Raw genomic sequence first — 14,040 nt, 5'->3', positions numbered from 1 at the left:
ATCATCAACATGTCAATGTAGGTAGCATAAGAGTAATTTTATTTTATTAGGCAATTATGCAACTCAATATGTACACCTTAATTTCACATTAATACGTGTGTGTGTGCGTTTTAGAATACTGATCATACAAAAATTCATATAGGACAGGAAGACAGAAGGACCTTGGCAGGAGTCAAAAACAAACTGAAAGGGCATCTGCAGAGGCTTCAAAAGGTTACTCTGTGATTACATCATAATGGAAACTAATTACCCAGGACAACTTGAGAACCTAAAAGAAACTTGACAACACGGTTAATAATTTTATAAAAAGGAGATCAAACATGCTGCAGGAAAGGCTGACTGATCTTTCTATTGTCTCTATAAAAAAGACATTAAAAAATCATACCCATATGAAAAGATGATCAAAGCTGTGCAGCCCCCAAAAGTAGAAAAAGGAACCATAAAAGTGTTTCAGACAGTTAATTACTAAAAATGTTGCATTTTTCTGGATTTTATCAAGTTTGAGGTCTTTGTGAGCCTCTAAATTTTGTAACGTGTTGTTTCTTTTCTCATTTAAACATTTACTTTCATACTAGGATTTGTATTTGCAATCTTGGGTTCTTTTTTTTCTTCCCCGATGGCCGCACCTTCGGCACTTGGAAGTTCTTGGGCCAGGGATTGAATTGGAGCTGCAGCCCGCAGGCCTACATCACAGCCACAGCAACACTGGATCCAAGCTGCATCTGTGACCTACACCACAGCTCATGGCAATGCCGGATCCTGAACCCGCTGAGCGAGGCCAGTAATCGAACTCACGTCCTCACAGAGACAACGTTGGGTCCTTAACCCACTGAGCCACAATGGGAACTCCTATGCTCTTTTTCGTAAGGAGTGCGCCAATATGTTTAAGCTCAGGATTAACCACAATCGGCTCCTGTTAGCTAATATTATTAATATTTCCTGATAGTCATAGAGACGGTACATGCGGCAGCTAACAGACATGAGATGATACATGCCAATCAGTTCAAACGGGCCTCCTTCTGTTTTCAGGATGAAAGCACGGAACAGAGTTGTCAGGCTGGCATTGGTCAGCCTGGGCTGCCAGGCCCAAGTACCAGAGGCTGGGTGCCTTACGTCACATTCATGATCAAGTTGTCATCAGGACTGATTTCTTCTAAGGCCTCTCCAGGTGGCGGCGTGTCCACGGCCACTTTCTGTGTTGTCACGCAGTCTTCTCCGTGTGTCCCAATCTCCTCTTCTTATAGGGACACCCGTCCGACTGGATGAGGGCCCACCTGTGTGACCTCTTTTAACGGAATTCCCACTTCAATGGCCCTATTTCCAAATCCGGTCACCTTCGGAGGTGGTAGTGGTTTAGGGCTTCAGTGGGGGAGGGAGGCAGCCCAGACCCTAACAAGGCCCAAAGCATAGGTCCCTGGAGGGCAGGCGACAGCCCGGGCGTGCCCTGAGCAAGCTGCTCGGTGAGCACCTCCCATCCTGGTTCCGCTCTGAGTCATCGAAGGCCCCAGGCCTCCTTCAGATCAGCCAAGCAGCCCTGGCAGCGGGAGCCAGAGTCGTGGCAGGACTACAACCTGCAGGGGGATCCGGGAGGCGCAGCCCCTCTGCTGGCAGTGGGGGGTTGAGGGGGGCTTTCGGCTTGATTTTAAGACACGCAAAGCGCTGCCCACAGGGCTCCGTCCCCAGAGAGGACACCCCCCGCCTTGAGCCAGCTGATGCTTCTTGGCTCAGGGTCTCACCCGCTCCCCACCCCCACTCCGCGCCACCTTAGGGGCAGCCCCTCCAGCTCAAGGCTGTACTTCATCTGCACCGTCTCAGGGGCTCAGCGCCCAGCAGCCCTGCTCTGATGAAAGCTTCGCCGGCATTTCCACTCTACTGTTTGGTGGCCTCTACCTGCGCTGAGCTGCCTGCCTGGGCGATCCGAACGATCTCCGCCAGGACCAATTAGGTTGCTCCCCGAGGGACACCAGTGTGCCCTGGATCATTACTGGTCACCTTCAGGGACTGTGATTGGGGTGGGAGGAGAGAGAGAGAGGAGGCAGTGCCTGGTCCCGGGTGAAGCTTGAGCAGGTCCCCGGCTCCTTAGGAGACTCACCCGTCAGCCTCAGCTGGACTCGACTACTATGTTGTTGTTGTTTTCCCCTCAGCTGTGCCCACAGCACATGGAAGTGTCCAGGACCAGGAAACGAAGCTGCGCCACAGCAGTGACAATGCTGGATCCTTAACCCATTGAGCCACCGGGGAGCTCAACCGCCACTTTGAGGAGTATCTATCATACACCCGTCTCTACGCTAGGAACTTGACACAACCCTGACTCTCGCAGCACTCTTGAGAAGTGAATATTATAATCCGGATCTAACACAGAAAGCATGTGGGACTCAGGGATGTTAAGTGACTTATCAAAGGTCACACAGCTTGTTAGGGCAGAGCTGGGATTCCAGCTCCAGACTCTGTGACGACGAAGCCCTTAAAGTGTTTGTTCCATGCAGCCTCTCACCCGTCCCATCAGCACACCATCCCAGCTGGACAGGAGTTAAGAAGCTGTTGAGGAGTTCCCACTGTGGCTCAGTGGAAGTGAATCTGACTAGGATCCATGAGGTTTGATTCCGGGTCTCAATCAGTGGGTTAAGGATGGGGGGTTGCCGTGGCTCTGGTGTAAGCCGGCGCCTACAGCTCCGATTTGACCCCTAGCCTGGGAACCTCCATATGCCACAGGGACAGCCCTAAAAAGACAACCAACCAAACAAAAAAGAAGCTGTTGAGCCCAGTTCCTCTACTTCACAGGACATTCTGGTACATCCCCAAACCATTCACAATCCTCTTTTTAGGGCCAGCACCCGGGGTACATGGAAGTTCCCAGGCTAGGGGTCCAACCAGAGCTGCAGCTGCCAGCCTACACCACAGCCACAGCCACACAGGATGTGAGCCACATCTGTGACCTATACCACAGCTCACAGCAACGCCAAATCCTTAACCCACCGAGCAAGGCCAGGGATCGAACCTGCATCTTCATGGATACTAACCAGATTCGTTTCTGCTGAGCCACGACGGGAACTCCACAACCCTCTTTTTCATCAACTTCTACCAAAGAAGCTGGAAAACTAAAGTGTTTCTCTTCCCAGATGGCCACGCAGCTGGGCAGAGGACAGGTGACCCAGTTCTGGCCAATGAGGTATCAAGCAAACTCACAAGTTGGGGCTTCCAGGGCCAAAGAGATCAATTCCCCTTGAAAACCACCTTTGTCCTTTGCCTTCCCCTGTCTCCCCACCTGAAACACAGTTGTACTTCTTGGAGAGCAGCAGCCACGTTGCCGCCATGAGGATAAAGGCCTCAGGTCGAGATGGCAATGCAAGAAAACAGAGAAGAAAGGGAACGTCTGTCTACGCATGACGGGGTCACTTTGCTGTACGGCAGAAAGTGGCACAACACTGTAAATCAACAATACTGAAAACAAAGAAAAAGCAAGCAAGCATGAAAGAGAGAAGGAGGGAGGGAGGGAGGAAGTAAAGAAAGGAAAATAGGAGGTTGGGTCCTTGAAAACATGGTGGAGCCATTATGCCAATCTGGATTTTCTGCCACAAGATACAAAATCTTTATCATGCATGCCACTGTCAGCTGGGTTTTCTGCTATCGGCAGCAAATTCGATCCTAACTGATACAGGCATCCAGATGTCATCCCTGGGCCTGTGCGCTTCCTGCAAGGACCGTTTTGCCAGATACAGAATTCTTGGCTGATGGTTTTTTTCTTTTAGCACTTTGAATATGCCACCCCATTGCCTTCTGGCTTGCATGGTTTTGATGAGAAGTTGGCTGCTAATCTCTTAGCTGCTAAACAAAATACCCTAGACTGGGTGGCTCAAACAGACATTTATTGCTCACAGTTCTAGAGGCTGGAAGTCTAGGATCAGGGTACCACCATGGCTGGGTTCCAGTGACCCTCTTCCTGGTGTTCTGACCTGGCAGGGAGACAGAGAGATGGAGAGAGAGAAAAAAAAAAGGAAGAAGGCAGGCTCTCTCTTCTAAGGTACCATGAGGCTCCATCTTCATGATGAATTACCTCCCAGAAGCCCCATTTCCAAATGTCATCACATCAGGAATTCAGGTCTCAACATATGAATTGGGGATGGGGGTACAGACTTGTGCTCCATCACACAAAGAATCCCAGAGACTCGGAGTTCCCGTCGTGGCTCAGTGGAAACGAATCTGAGTAGCATCCATGAGGACACAGGTCTGGTCCCTGGCCTCGCTCAGTGGGTTAAGCATCTGGCATTGCCATGAGCTGTGGTGTAGGTCACAGACGCGGCTTCCATCTGACATGGCTGTGGTGTAGGCCGGTGGCTACAGCTCTGATTCAACCCCTAGCCTGGGCACCTCCATATGCTGTGGGTGCGGCCCTAAAAAGACAAAAAAAAAAAAAAAAAAAAAAAAAAAAAGCATTAAAAGATGACCTCAGCAAGAAGAAAAAGGGACTCAGGGAAAATGTGAATTACAACAGTGTGGTCAGCATGGAAATTGATTTTTAAAAAATCCCAGAGACTCAAAGAAGCCCTGAATGAGCCTCCCAGATGTCAAAGATGTCCTCTATCCTGGCCCCATCCCCACCATGCCACTCAAGGAGAATTTAGAGTGTGAACAGAGACCTCTAACAGCCCCTGCCTTTACCCTCCAGGAGTTCCTCTGGCGGAAGTGGTTGGGGGCTGAGCCCCCTGCAGCTCTGGTCTTCTGGGAGATCAACTCTGCCCTGTGGCGTGTGTCCTAGTGTGGAAGTCACACTGCAAGGGGAGCACGTCCAGGGGAAGGAGCATGTCCAGAATGGTGAAGGCTGCAACACCAGGCCACCCGAGGGCTGGTTAGGGGAACAGGGAACATTTAGTCTGGATGCAGAAGATTCAGGGGTGTCAGGAAAGTCTTTTTCCCAACCTTGGAAGGGTGGCTCTGCGGAAGAGGAGAGGAAGGAAGAGACGCTTTCTGCTCTGAGAGGTACGAAAGGACGAGATGAGGGCCAGGGGTCAGAGGGACCCAGGGAAAATGGTTTGGGTTCAATCATGTTAACCATCAGCCTGACTTCCAAAGGGACTAGCCTAGGAGATGTTCCAGAGGGGAAGGGGCCATTAGTCCAGGCAGTTTTAGAGCTGATTCGGGCATCCAATCAAGGGGAAACAGGAGGAACCCCCCGAAGTGATCCACAGTGAGGCAATTACGTGAATCAGACCACGTAAAAGAGATGCAAGGTGTGGAGAGGAGAGAAGGCAGAATATGCAGTCGGGAAAATCAGATTTAAAAGCCGATTTCTCCCCTTGATGGCAAAGTCACCACGGCAGAAATATACGTTCTCTCTCTTTTCATAGACAGAGCAGCCCCCCTCTTTGCCTGGGCACATGATCATTTCCCAGCCTTCTTTGCAATTAATCACAGACACGTGACTAAGTTATAGCGCAAAAGGGGAAGTGGTGAGTGCAACACTTGGGACGTGTCCCCCTTAAAGGGAAGAAGGGGCATAGTTCTCCTCCCCCCTTTTATTCTTCACCCATTCTTCCACTCTGCTGCCTGGAATGCAAATGTGATGGCCGGTGCTGCAGCGGCCATATTGGATCATGAAGGTGAGGACCATGTGCGAGGTGTGGCAGAGCAATGGCTGGATCTTTGGTCCCCAGGGCTTTGTGAAACAGAGCTGCCTACCCCCAGGCTCTAATGGGAAAGAAAAAGCAAAGTTTCACTGGGTTCAAGCCAGAGCTGTTTTGAGCCTCTGTGTATAATCTTAAGGTGCCTACTCGGGGGCGAAGTCTTTTGGGCTCTCTGAGCCTCGGTGGGTAACCCCATCTGTCTAATGGGAATCATTATGCTCACTCCACAGAGCTCACAATATGCCTGGGCAGGGAAATGAGATGTGAAACACTATGAAAACTATTTAGCATGACAGAAACGGAAGGCATCTGTTGCTGGACATCGGGAAAGGCACGGTGGGAGGCGGCTGGGGAAGGAGGGTTGTGCAAAAGAAACACAAACGTTTCCCCTCTTCTACAATGCTTAGTAAAGATGCTGTTTCCTGTCTCCATAGATCTTGATCTCGTGGGTCCGATGCTTGGTAGAAGAGGAAGGAGGGTGCATGAGGGGATCTCCAAGTCCCTAGAGCCTTCATAGACCATGATTGTCTGTCCTTAATCTGCCCTTACTGGTCAGACCTTTGTGGCGAGGAAGTTAGAGTTTTCATTTCACAATCAGCAAAAGCTGGTGGTTCCTTTCTGGACTGTTTACTTGTGGGCAAAGCTCTTCTCTTGGGGGTGAGTGGCAGGATCTACAGGAGCCCGTAGCGGTAGAAAGCAGCCCACTTACTTCACCTGGGGGAGAGGAAGGGTGGATCTTGCCAGAGTGTCTGCGAAAGCATCGGGGAAATACAGCGCGCGCGCGACAGCATCAAAACCGCGGAGTGGAAACCACGCGCTGCCCAGAGGGGGCAACACACCGGTGCTGTGAAATAGCCCGAATTCCCGGTCAACTTGGGTGGAGACTGTACCATCCCGCCCCCGCCGCTTGGTGAACAGTGCACTTCTCGCAAAGGTCCCCTTCAGACATTCCCTGTAGACACGAAGCTCTATCTCAGGCTAGTTCAAGGTCACCGCAGGCTGAGCGTTTATCTGGGTCAGGGCCCATCTTCCAGTGCTCAGAAGCCCAGCATGTTCCCAGGTCATAAGGGTTCTTTGAGCCCTGGCCCAGGCAGGTCAAAAGCCAAAGAAATGAGGACGTGTCACTTACAGCCATGCTGAGCTCAGATGTGAACCCCGCCCACCCGCCAGTGACTTCTTTCTTATCCCCTCATGCCGGTATAGTCCTGGATTTATAGGAGGTCAGCTGTTGAATTTTTTCTTTTTTTTTTTTTTTTTTGGCTGTGTCTGCAGCAGGCCGCAGTTCTCAAACCAGGGATCCAACCTGCCCCACGGCAGTGGTACCAGCCACTGCAGTGACAAGGCCAGATCCTTAACGCACTGAGCCACCAGGGAACTTCCTGGCAGCTGTTGACTTGAACTCAATGTCCAGAGAGCCTGGAAATGGGTGGGAATCTGAGCAGAACAGAGTAGGAAAGTTCAACCTGAGATGAAGTCAAGGGCGGCTGCCCAAGCCCCGCCCCCTGGCCGTCTGATTCGCCCGCCTCCGTCTTCACTCCATTAGTTAGAGGCTTGCAGGGGGTGGAGCCAATTATGATCTAGGAAGGGAAGGTCTCTAAACTCAGAGCAGGGAGGCTGTCAGGCACAGGATCCAGAGGCCTTTTCCCCTAACAGGTGACAAGGTCAAGTGCAAAAGTAGGTCCCTGGAGGGAAGGGGCTAGGGCTTGAGCGAAAGGCCAGGAGGATTTCTGGCCCAGAGTCAGGAGCAGACGGAAGTGGGGGGCGGGGTAGGGGAGGATGGGAGCTGAGACCCCGGCTGATGTTTCTTGAGGACTAAAGCCCTGGGCCGACAGGCCACAACCTGAGCTTGCGTCTGGGTTCCCTGCTGAACGGGCTTGCCCGGTCTGCGGTCTGCAGCCTGGCGGAGGCTGTCCAGGCAGTTCAAGTCAGCAAACGTGTTCAGAAGGCCTGACTCTCTGGCCCTGACCCAGCTCAGGTCTGCGGGCTGAGATCTGTCACCACGGGGCCTGCTAAACTGTGGCCAGGAGGACCAGCTGCCCTGGTCACACTGCTGGAAGGGCCACACGGGGCGTAGCAGATGCTGGCGGTGCCCCACCCTTATCCCCGTTGGCAATGATCATTCCAGTACGTGCCAACTGCCACAGAGCCGCACCTGCCCGTCGCTTACTCTCCTCAAAGGGCTTTTTCTGGCTGGTGAGCAGGGCAGCCTGCGAGCACAGGGAGTGCGGTCTGGCAGGGGCAGCCCGCAGCCCAAGGACACACAGGAGTTGCTGGAGAATCAGCCGAGCTTCCTTGCCCTTCAGTGGGGCCAATTCTGAGACAGGGGGTCTACACTGTCTCCCAGACAACCCTTAGGGGGACTGAAGCCCTATTGCCCACAGTGAGACCTGCCCCACAATACACCCTGTACTGGCTTCCCCCTCCTCTTAATTGCTCGGTGTCCGAGTCATCACCCCTGATGGGACAACTAACACACGGGATTTGCAGATGGGCGTGGCTGAAACTCTCCAGACAGGCGCAGATTTCAAGCATGACAGGGAACAAGTCAGCAATGGGGCCTGGCCAGCCCAGGAGGGCTGCAGAAGGAGGCAGATTTCAGCCTCAGTTAAGAACTGCTGGAGTTCCCTGGTTGCCTAGTGGTTAAGGATTTAGCTTCGTTACTGCCGTGGCTGGGGTTCGATCCCTGGCCCGGAGAACTTCCACATGCCACAAGCGTGGCCAAATTAAAAAAAAACAAAAACAAAAACTGCAGTCTCGGCCCAGCATAAATGAAACCCATGGAGGAGCCCCCAACTCCCACAGACTCTGAGCTTCTCGGAGCTCCAGGGCCCCAGTTGGCTCTATTACCCTATCAGCCCCCAGCTCAATGCCTGGCACAACAGGCGCTCAAGAAACAGAACTGAATCGGAAATGGAAATGGACTTGCAGCTGATCCTACCTAGGAATCCTTCCACTCCGCCTTCAGACCATTCTCTCTCCTGGTGGCCCCTTCCCTCCATTTACTCCCATAATCATATGTTCATAAATGTATACAAATATGTATGAGAGGCATTGAGCCAGGTCTGGCTTCTTCTGCTCCTTCACCTGTAATTTGGAGAAGCCCGTCATTCTTGGTGGATTGATAGCTGATAATTATCTGTTTTAAAAGAGGCTATGGGAGTTCCTGCTGTAGCTCAGCGGGTTAAGGACCCGACACCGTCTCCGTGAGGCAGGTTCGATCCCTGGCCTCGCTCAGTGAGTTAAGGAACCAGTGTTGCTACAACCTGGGGCATAGGTCACAGGTGTGGCTCGGATCCAGTGTGGCTGTGGTGTATGCTGGCAGCTGCATCTCTGATTCAACTCCTTAGCCTGGGAACTTCCATATGCCACAGGTGGAGCCATAAAAATAAATAAAGAGGCTATGGAAGGTAGAAAATTTCTTCAAAGAAATGGCTTTCTAATGCTGAGTGGACAATGGCAGTTGTTGATACTTTGAAGAAGGGCAAAGAGGCCCTAAAATCATGCCTCAACTGGAGTCATTGGCTCAGCCTGTGGTTCCTGGGTGGTGGGTTCGGCATGCAGACTCCACCCCCAATACCAACACAATAAATGCAATTGGACGCAGTCTTCCACACTCAGGATCATAAGCATGTGCAGTCACCCTTATAAAAAAAAAAAAAAACCATACATGTGAAGACACACATGTAAGCATCGAGGTTTCCAACAACCCACTGGGTACACATGTGAGGTGGTCTCTCCTCCCGGCCCCTGCCTGGCATCTAAATGGGCCCCCACTGGAAATGCAGCTGCTGGGTGATTGACAGGCCAGCCGGTAGCTTCATTCAGTTGGAATCTGAGATGCCATTACCATGGCGACCACAACCCCCTGCAGCTCTGTTATCTTCCATACTCCGGGGAGTTGAGCGTTACACCTGGTAGACTTTCCTTCTGGAAGCCACTCCTTCCTCCAGCAGTGGCTTTTGTTTATTTTTCTTTTTATGGCTGCATCCAGGTTAGGGGTCGAATCAGAGCTGCAGCTGCTGGCCTACACCACAGCCACAGCAACACTGGATCCGAGCCGCATCTGTGACCTATGCTGGAGCTTGCGGGCAACGCCGGATCCTTAACCCACCGAGCAAGGCCAGGAATGGAATCCACATCCTCATGGATACTAGTCGGGTTCTTAACCCGCTGAGCCACAACGGGAACTCCTAGGAGTGGCTTTTAATTTTTCCCCAGGACCTTGCTTCTTTGAAGCAAGTTGATTTTATACCTCCCTCTGGCTCCCCCTCTGCTAATGGTGAGAGAGGTTTTAGGGACACTTGTGCTTTAATCAAGCTTTGGTCTCCTGGAACCTTCCAGCCACTCTCCTGGGGTGTCTGATGTCCTGCCTACCCTAAGGGAGTACAAAGCCCACCCTTTTCTCCACAGATCACCCTGGGGTTGGGGCTACGATTGTAGGATCTGAACCAGAAGGGTGGTAGTGTGCCCCGCTCAGATTCCTCCAGCTGACAGCTCTCAACTGAGTCCCTCTGCAGGAATGGCTCTCTGCCCGAGAGGGCTACCTCACTCAAAGTCACATACCCCTTCCCTGGGGGCAGCCCACATTCGAGGACTGGTCAGTTGGGGCTATGCCTCAATTCGGGACAACTCCGAAGGACCACGCCAGTTCCAAGGCTCCCGGGGGATCATGGGAGGCCTCCGTTGTGACTGCAACACCATTCAACCCCTCCTCCACCCCATGCTGCTTCCTTCACTCTCTTATAGATGCTGATCCTAAAGGTAGCCCCCTAGAATCCACCTACACACAAATCACATCAGAGCTTGTTTCCAGGCAACCTAACCGAAGACAATGGATCTGGAGCTCATCTTACACCATCCTGTCTTCAACAGATGAGAAAACTGAGGTCCACGGAGGGGCTGGGTACCCTTAAGGTCACTCAGGGAGGTAATGTAAAATTGAGTTCCCAGAGCTAGACTCTCAGCCTTGGAACAGACCCTTAAGGCCCCCCTGATCTAAGCAGAGAGAAATGGAATCAAGAGGCTATTGGGTAATTTTTGCAGCGTTGATGGCAGTGGTGATGGAATTCAAGAACCAGAACCTCCTCCCAGAGGCCATTGACACATTGCCCTGCTGCCCTGGGAACTTGGTCTTGCTAAGCGAGAACTCCGCCCAGAAGAAGATTCCCTATCGCCCCTACTTCTCGGTGTCAAGAGTCCCCAAAGAAAAGATACTGTAAGTGCCTAGACTGGGTGCCCATGGCCCAGCCCAAGGAAGGATGGAGAAGTGGGGACCTGGCAGGACTGGTGGAGTCAGTCAGATGAAGTCAGTGGCTCTCAACCCTGCCTGCATATTAAAAGCATCCAGACCTCAGATCAATTAAATCAGGATTTCTGGAGACAGGACCCAGGCTTTTTTTTTTTTTTTTTTGGGGTTTTTTTTTTTGCCATTTCTTGGGCCGCTCCCACGGCATATGGAAGTTCCCAGGCTAGGGGTCGAATCAGAGCTGTAGCCTCTGGCCTACACCAGAGCTACAGCAATGCGGGATCCGAGCCACGTCTGACCCACACCACAGCTCACAGCAAGGCCGGATTCTTAATCCACTGAGCAAGGCCAGGGATCGAACCTGAAACCTCATGGTTCCTAGTCGGATTCATTAACCACTGCGCCACGATGGGAACTCTGGCATTTGGTATTTTTTAAAGCTCTCTGGGTGATTCTGATCAAGAGTTGAGAACTTCTGCTAGAGAGAAAACCAATGATCTAAAGACTGACTGAGGCATCTCTCCCATTCGTTCCTTGTGGTATCAGGTAGGGTTTGATCAAGGAAGCAGAACCACCCTGAGTGATACAGAATAAGAGGTTTCCTGTGGGAGCTGGTTAAGCTGCCCATGTAAGACCATTGATTTGCATCTGGTAGAGGGCCTGAAGGCAGCAAGGCCAGCAGCTGGGATGACAAGACGGACCTTGTGGTAGTTACCTATTGCTGTGTAACAAATTACATCAAAATGTTGTTACTTGAGACAACAAACACTTATCTCAGTTTCTGAGAGTCAGAACTCTGGAAGTAGCTTAGTGAAGTGGTTCTGGTTCGGGTCCGTTCATGGGGTTACAGTTAAGGTGTCAGCCAGAGCCTGTGGTCATCTGAAAGCTTGAATGGGGCTGGAACATCTGCTCCCAAGATGGTTCACTCACATATCTGTTGATGCGAATCCTCAAGTGCCTTGCTGGCTGTTGGTCAAAGGCCTCTTACCACATGGGCCTCTCCATAGGACTCCTGACATGGGAGTTGGCTTTCCCCAGATCAAGAAATCTCAGAGAAAGAAAGGGTAGAAAGGAGGGGGAGAGAGAGAAGGGGAAAGGGAAAGGGAGAGAGAAAGAAAGAGAGCCACTAAGACAGAAGGCATAGTATCTTCTAGAACCTAATTCAAAAGTGACAAGCCATGGGAGTTCCCATTGGGGTACAGTGGAAACAAATCCGACTAGGAACCATGAGGTTGCGGGTTTGATCCCTGGCCTCACTCAGTGGGTTAAGGATCCTGAGTTGCTGTGAGCTGGGGTGTAGGTTGCAGACGCGGCTTGGATCCCACGTGGCTCTGGCGTAGGAAGGTGGCTACAGCTCCAATGAGACCCCTAGCCTGGGAACCTCCATATGCTGTGGGTGCGGCCCTAAAAAGACAAAAAGTGACAAGCCATCACTTCAGCCATACTCATATTGGTCACACAGACTAAGTACAATGCGGAAGGGATGACGAGGGTATGAATATCAGGAAGTGGGACTCATTGGAGGCTGGTTTGAGGCAGGGCGAAGACAAACTGGAACCCACTGTGAATCCACGTTCCACTGCCTCCAAACCTCCATGGTATGGGTCACCTGCAGCCACGACTGCCACAGGCAATTGGTCCAGGATCTGGAGAAGCCAAAGGAAAAGGTCCAGCAAGAGCTGAAGAACCTAAGGGTGGGACTGTGCCCTGGGGCAAAAGGTGAGTCAGCACATCAGCAACAACCCGGAGGAGCTCCCGCAGGACCTGGCTCCCACCAAGTCCTAAGTGTAAAAGTGGCTGTTGCTTCACCTCTGCCTTCCACATCTCAAGCACATTTCTCCTGTAGGAAACCACAAGGTGGACCTGTGTGGAGAAGGGAATTCTGGGGCATGTAGTTCTCACCTAACTGGGTGGCCACAAGGAAAAGGCAACCAGGGCTGGAATGTGTGCTGGGGGATGCGTGCAGCCAACGAAAGCGGCAACTCTTAATGAGCGCTCCGTTCCTTCTTTTCCTGTGGAGCCAGGAAGCGCAAAGACAGCCGTGGGTGAGCCAGAGTCTGACAGTGAGAGACAGAGACCTCGGACTTCCCAGAACCTCAGGGAAATCCTCCCCAGTTCCCTCTCCCGGCTCACTATAGCCCCATTCTGGATTAAGCCTCTTTCATTCCATAGGAGGGAGAGGAGGCAGGGATGACAGATGGATGATTTGAAAGCTGATTCCGGAGTTCCTGTCACGGCTCAGCAGTTAAGGAACCCGACTAGCATCCACGAGGGCACGGGTTTGATCCCTGGGCTCGCTCAGTGGGTTAAGGATCCGGCATTGCCGTGACCTCTGGTGTAGGTCGCAGACACGGCTCAGGTCCCGTGTTGCTGCTGTGGCTCTGGCGCAGGGCGACAGCTACAGCTACGATTGGACTGCTAGCCTGAGAACCTCCATATGACACCAGTGCAGCCCCAAAAAGACAGAAAAAGAAAGCTGATTCCAAATCAGCTGGAGTGGACAGTAATTTCTTCCCACTTCGCATCAATACCGTTAGACAGCCAGGTGAAAAATCATGCATTAGTGATCTGGTTGCATCTAAGATCACGGCCACTCATACTGTTAGCCTGATGATTGCAAAATATCTCACTCTAAAGATAGCACATAGGACAAGCCTGGTCTGACATTTCAGGAACCCCCAAATATTTCCCCTCCTGGCCTATTCATGCCTAAAATTCCCACATCACAGCATTAACCCTCTAGCTCAAAGCTTAAATTTGCTTTAACATGCAACTGTCTCTAAGAGAGGCCATGTTTTGGGCTATTATCGGTCATTTATTTATACTCCTTAGCACAAATGAAATCTGGAGAGGCATGTGACATAGGGGACACATGAGGGAGCACTAAGACACCTGGCAGGAAAAGATAAAGAAGAATGGAGAGTCCTGAAAAGAAATAATCCTCTATGTTTGCAAAATTCTGTTGCATTTTCTTCTTTCCGAGTCACAGAAAGACTACATGTCCCAGCCTCCCTTGAAGTGAGACTGAGGTCATGTGGTGGGGTTCTAGCCAATGAGATATAGTATAAACCATTCCCCCCTGATCCACCAGAAAATCAGAGAGATCTACCCAGTGGGGATGCTCCTCTGGCCCCACTCCTGTTCGTGCTGAGTGTGAGCACACACTTGTGAAGG

The 14,040-nt window shown here is 51.5% G+C and overlaps 1 protein-coding gene across 9 annotated transcripts in view; it reads right to left on the bottom strand.

The window, feature by feature from the left end:
- LOC110257671 (uncharacterized) overlaps window positions 1-14,040 on the bottom strand; it is a 98,625-nt gene that overhangs the window by 60,056 nt on the left and 24,529 nt on the right. Inside the window, exon 2 of one of the 9 annotated variants that reach the window (XR_014835309.1) lies at window positions 3,847-6,335. The exons of the other annotated variants lie outside the window; for them this stretch is intronic. The gene's annotated coding sequence lies outside the window, so the exon portion shown is untranslated. Of the gene's footprint in view, window positions 1-3,846; window positions 6,336-14,040 lie in introns of those variants that run through there. 9 annotated transcript variants of the gene reach the window in all.

This window comes from Sus scrofa, chromosome X (genome assembly GCF_054392235.1).
Source record: "Sus scrofa isolate SSC_HxYL_T2T_F1_AM1 chromosome X, Sscrofa_HxYL_maternal_Yorkshire_Landrace_v2.0, whole genome shotgun sequence".
Lineage (NCBI taxonomy): Eukaryota > Metazoa > Chordata > Mammalia > Artiodactyla > Suidae > Sus > Sus scrofa.
This window is presented reverse-complemented; position numbering and strand designations above follow the sequence as displayed.